At 35.0% G+C, this 6,157-nt stretch overlaps 1 pseudogene; it reads left to right on the top strand.

The window, feature by feature from the left end:
• The first annotated feature begins 595 nt into the window (after positions 1-595).
• Positions 596-5,675, top strand: LOC120176119 (annotated as a pseudogene).
• The last annotated feature ends 482 nt before the right edge of the window (positions 5,676-6,157 follow it).

Raw genomic sequence — 6,157 nt, 5'->3', positions numbered from 1 at the left:
ATCAACTGAAAATGATTTTATCCCAATTATATAAGCATCTCATCTCATCTCATTCTCATTAATAAAAAATAATTTTTCAAACAAACAAATAAGGTAAATTATATGTTTAGTACCTGAACTGTAAGTTTTGTTCTATTTTAATAGATACTAAACGTTTTAAGTTTTTAACTAAATAATATATATATATTTTTGAAAGAATTAAAAATTTAAGTATTAAAATATATTAAAACTTATAGTTTAAATATTAAATATATAATTTACCAAAAATATTATGAAGGGAACAAAAACATGATACGTCTAATGTTGGTAATTCATAATGTAAAAACAAAAGTGGGTCCTCAACCTCTCTGGTCTTTGTCTAATGTCTAATTATGAACTAACGAAAATGTCCAATGTTTAATGAATGATCCTTCCTTTCCTACTCGTCCGAGTTGAAGTTTAGCTGACTCAGAGACAGAGTTAGCTCGCTCTTTTTCAGCTCTCTGTCTTTTTACTTGCAGCTGCTTTCCAACTTTTCTTTTCAACTCAGAGCATACCCCCCCTTTTTTTTCCTCTCCTGAGCACTCACTGAAAAAACAAATTAATATAAGAAAATAGATTTATATTATTAGGTTTTGTCTTACCATAACCAAAAAAAAAACCTCAATTTTTTTTAAAAAATAATTAAGCTTTTATTTACCCCCACCAGGCCACCAACTAAACTGACCTTATCATTTGATTTACTGTGTCTTCTTTGTTTAGTCTTTGTATTTAGTCCCAGATTTTCAGAGTTAGAAAAAGGGGGCGTGATTTGCTTCATTCTTTTGTCCTTTTTCTTTTTAAATTTTTTTCCTCCTAGCTTACATGTGAAGCTAAAATTTTGTGGGGTTGGATGAACCCATCGTGATCGAATTTACTCTCTCAACTGCAATCCCTTTGATGGGTATTTCTTTTTATTTTCTTAAATTTAAGCTAATGAAATGGGGAAATGGGTATGTTTTAGTTCCGCTAAACTTCAATCCCTGAAATGGATATTTTTCCTCTCTCCATTTTCATAGTAAAAATTTGATCTTTCTCGAGGGTGGATCCAGAGATTTAAAATTTATGCGATGGAGGATATAGGGCTTTTTGAGCAGGGATTGAAATGGTTGGAATCTCAGAAACATGTTTATTCAAAGGCGAAAACAGCTGCTGCTTGGTGTAGGGATAAAGTGGGGTTGTTAATGGAGAGGCATTGGCCTATGGTTTGTAGTGGATGTGTTGGTCTCTGCAAGTTTTCGAGGTTGGTTTTGATCTATTGGAAAAATTGTTTGGTGAGAGGGTTTCATTCCTGTATCCAATTGGGTCCTGCTTCGTTACTTGTCATAATGTGGAGCTGTTTCCTCAGCGTGACTTCCATGTCTTGCTTGCTTTACGTGCTTCTCAGTATGGTAATGTATCGGTTTCATTCTTTTCAAATCTTGTGCTTTTATTGCATCTTTATTATCTTTGGACATTTTTCAAGTTGATTGTTGATTTTATGTTTGTCAACCTTGATTTATCTTTGGAATGTCTTTGATTAAGGTCAAAGAATTGGGCTAGTTTCGACAGTTTTGTTTTTCGATGTTTGAATTGATGTTTTAGAGGTTAGATTATCAGCAAAGATGCTTGGATTTAGCTTATAAATTTCGATTTTAGAATCTTATGGTTGTTCTGATTGCTGAACTGTTGATTGGAAATCATACCCTGAAGTTCTTGCAAGATACGTCTCGCATTTTTGTAATAATTCTCTTGATTTCTAGATCCTTGGACATTATCCTGATGCATAAAACTGTCTGCATACTTAATGTGTAGAGTGCGATTGAAGTTTTCGTCGAACATTTAGAAGTTAAAAATTCTTTTCTCCACCCTAGAAAGTTATGTTATTCTGTCTGATAGGCGATAGCGTTTTCTTTCTAGTGATAACCGGACATGAAATTGAGGGGCAAAGGTTGCTAGAAGGTTGTTAATGGTGGATATTTTCTATGAAGTTCAGCTAAACTTAGTGATGTTTAGGTTGTTGCGAGAGTTATGATGGATTTGCACTTTTTCATTCCAACTTAGTTTACTTTGAGGCATCAATCTTATCGACATATAATTTACAATTAGAAATTTAAGGGTGATGCTTAGAATCTGGTCTCATTTGTTTCAGGGAGCTGCCGGAGCTGCTGTTCAGTACTTAGGTTACACGCCTGGCCTCTTTATCGTAGGACTGTTCGGCATATTGGTATTATGGATGTATGCTAACTTTTGGATAACCGGAACACTTTTTATAGTTGGAGGTATGACCTGTTTCTTACCCTATTGGATGAATTTTTCCTGTCAGTATATTATTCATACTTTTTTCTTATTTCATTTTCATATCCTTATAAAAATGGATTACAGTTTTTGTTTCTTCGAGCTTATACATGTATGAACCTACATAAGTGTCTTTTTGTATCGAGAAAAATAAACTAGAGGAATCTTCGGAAGACATAAGGAAAGCATATAACTTGTTTGATGGGCTTAATTGTATTTGTCTTTCATTTGCTGCCTCTGTTGTTTTGTGATCTTTGAAGCTGATATATTTCTGCGCAGGTTATTTGTTCTCCTTAAGTCATGCGCGATTAATAGTTTTAATAGCGACCACATACTCTGTTTATTGTGTCAAAGTTCGAGTTGGGTGGCATGGTGTTTTTCTATCAATAAACCTTGCTTTTTTGTCGAACGACGTGGTGAATTATTTGCTCCAATGTTTTGATAATGTGAGTGAAAATACACATTTTGAAGAACAAAAGGAGCCCAAATCGGTTATGGAAGATGATTTTCCTGGACAGTGTGAATACTCTATTCCCACCGATGAACCTAAGAAGGTGCATCATGCAAGTCATCGAGCAAATCTGCTACTACATCAGTTATAAACCAAAAGGAGTTCACTGCAAAAAGGGTTGTCAAGGAAGAAACGAGTTCGACTGATGAAATGAAAAGAATATTGAATAGCATGAATCATTATGAAGCATTGGGGTTCCCTCGTCACATAAAAGTTGACGCTGGAATCCTCAAGAAGGAATACCGAAAAAAGGTAGATGCTATCCTGCAAGAAGCCTTACATGTTTGATTTGTCTAAATATCTAACTCGGGCACCTGCAATTATTTCAGTAAAAACATTTGCTTCTTATAATTTATTTCTGCAATCCGTTATTAAGATTAGGCGAGAACCATTTTAGGGTAGCAAGTTGTCTAGGGAGGAAATACTTCTATTTTCCTTCTCAAAAGGAAGCATCATTTATCCTTCTTCTGTTTTCCATTTTTAAGTATATACTAATTTTCTCGATTTCTTTTCTGGGAATTCTATTTTGACAGGCCATGCTTGTACATCCCGACAAAAACATGGGAAGTCCTTTAGCAAGTGAATCATTTAAGAAACTTCAGTGTGCTTATGAGGTGAATAACTATGTTCTCATCGTTGTTGTTATAATAGTCTTTGCATGATTTTTCATTTTGACTTCCGATTATCTCAAATGAAAGTTGAACACTGTCAACGACTAGAGAAGTTATTGCTTCTTTACACAGCTGGACTTGGTGTGGATTTGTAGGTTCTTTCTGATTCCATGAAGAAGAGGGACTATGATGAGCAATTGAGGAAGGAAGAATCCAAAGCGAGGAGTGTCTGTCAAAAGTCCCATAGCTCTTCACATCAGGTGGTTCTGATTTCTATCGCTCATTTTCGTTTTTTTTTGCATTAGTTTTTCTGTGTTCTGCTCTCTTGCTGTTTCTTACATTCTATATTTGTACAAAGCTCTGGATTTTTAGGCAAATCGATGTGATTCCTTATCAGTTTAACAAATGCTGGTCGCCGTGTAAACTTTTTTCTGTGTTCTGCTCTCTTGCTGTTTCTTACATTCTATATTTGTACAAAGCTCTGGATTTTTAGGCAAATCGACGTGATTCCTTAAAGTTTAATGAATGCTGGTCGTCATGTAAACTAATATCTTTCAACAATCTCTCCCTTCAGCAATCTACTTCAGATCATCGCTCTGAAGAATCGAGGCGTATACAATGCACCAAGTGTGGTAATTCACATATATGGGTGTGCACGAATAGGAACAAGGCCAAGGCTAGGTGGTGTCAGGTCAGACTTCCCTATTCTTTATTTGTCAGATCCGATCTTTTGAAATGTGTGAACTTCTTATACTTGGAACAGAATAAGTTTTAACCATGAAGCTTTCAGACATAAGCCTCTTGAGAATGAAAATTTTAATCGAAACTGTAATCACTATTATAATACCATATTAATAATGCTAAAGGTATTGCATATATGTATATATATATATATATATTGCATCATTAATATGGTATTTTAATGTGCTCTTGCACACAAAAATAGGCTTGCATGGAAGCACAAAAAGACAAGCACGTACACAAACACGTCCGGAATATATATATCATTAGCCTTAAATGCATGAATTTCAAAAATTTCTGAGATTAGTTTTGGCTACAGGATTGTTGTCAATATCATCAAGCCAAGGATGGAGATGGATGGGTTGAGTATAAAGGTTCCTTGGTATTTGATAGGCCTCAGAAGGTAAGTGTCCATTTTTGTCGGTGCAAAATGTTCGATTCTTTTGATTTACTACATTGTTCGTTTCAACTGAGTTTGGTATGACCATCAAGTTGTGGATGTTTCTGCGTCACTGTTGATAATTTTTACCATTAATTTTCATTGAAGTTTTAGTTAAAACGGCTACTTAATAAGAGGAAGACCCCAGAGAACAGTATTTTTGCCATTCAAGTAAACATCGCGCTTCTCAGAATGGCGGAATTTCGGTCTGTCTTTCACCAAACTTGGCTGTTTACTATGTTTTCTTCCTGTTCTATAGGTGGAAATACCACGTGCTTTTGTCTGCGCCGAGAGCAAGATCTTCGACGTTTCGGAATGGGCTATCTGTCAGGTCAGTTGTTCATCATGTTACATGCATGTGCATGATTGCGTCAGTTTGTGTGTGTATGTATGAGCAGCTGGCTTGCTAGTTAAATGATTCAAATCCAATCATTTGAAAAGAGAATGCTCGGCCTCCTTTCATGTACCTAACAGTTTTAGAACTTACTGAATGGTGGTTGCAGGGAATGGCGTGTAGACCGAACACGCATCGGCCTAGCTTCCACGTAAACATGGTTGGTTTAGAGAAGACCCAAAGATCAAAGTCAAGCCGATATCCTTGGGGCTTGGATGCTGAAATGATCGACGAAGACGAAGAAGAATTCGAGTTATGGCTTCAGCAGGCCTTGGCATCCGGCCTCTTCTGCGAAACCTCTAAACGCAGAAAGAGCTGGAGTCCGTTTAAATTGCCTCAGAATAAAAGTAAAAAGCAATGGCGAAGAACTTCGACCTGAAAATCCAAAAAGGTATTTTACGAAGAATTTCCCTTCGCTTTCCGACCAAAGAGAACATTTACCATCCTTCCACCAGCAATGGACGATTATGGTGTTTGAAGGTGGAAGCAAAAAAGAAAACATGGGTTGATCAGCAAATTTCGAGATGAAATCCAGGGGGGAAAACTGGGGTTGGTCATTTCTAGCCAAAGATTGAAGCTTTTGCTTGCGAAAATCATCAAAATCGATCTACTTGTATATTTATCACAATGCATGAAACATTCGTCTACGACTATCACTACTAGCTATGTTATTTATCTGAATTTTTCTTTTCATGTATTTTCTTTAATTATTCGTGTTTATTTATATTCAATGTATATTAATCTACGACTATGTTGGTATGATGCTAAAACCTATATAGAATTCACACAGATCACGGGATCAAACACAAGTGATTGCAATAGAGTGATGTTAAAAGAACATTTTTTTTATATTCTCAGTTGCATCTCAACTTGTTATATTAGTTAACAGCCGAAGCTCAAAGTTAATATAATCGAAAACTAACATAACCAATTTACCTCAGTAATTAAAAGAATCATTGTTGTTCCCACAGATCACGGGATCAAACACAAGTGATTGCAATAGAATGATTGAATGTTCATCGTCAAATAATTAAAATTATTTAAAATAGATACTACTTTATAATCATCTTAGTTTAATAAAAAAATATAAAAAAAATAAAAAAATAATATTTTAAATCATAGATTATTATACATCTAAATATTTTTAAATTTAAAAATATTACAAA

This window comes from Hibiscus syriacus, unplaced genomic scaffold, assembly GCF_006381635.1.
Source record: "Hibiscus syriacus cultivar Baekdansim isolate YM2019G1 unplaced genomic scaffold, ASM638163v2 tig00112226_pilon, whole genome shotgun sequence".
NCBI classification, from domain to species: domain Eukaryota; kingdom Viridiplantae; phylum Streptophyta; class Magnoliopsida; order Malvales; family Malvaceae; genus Hibiscus; species Hibiscus syriacus.
This window is presented reverse-complemented; position numbering and strand designations above follow the sequence as displayed.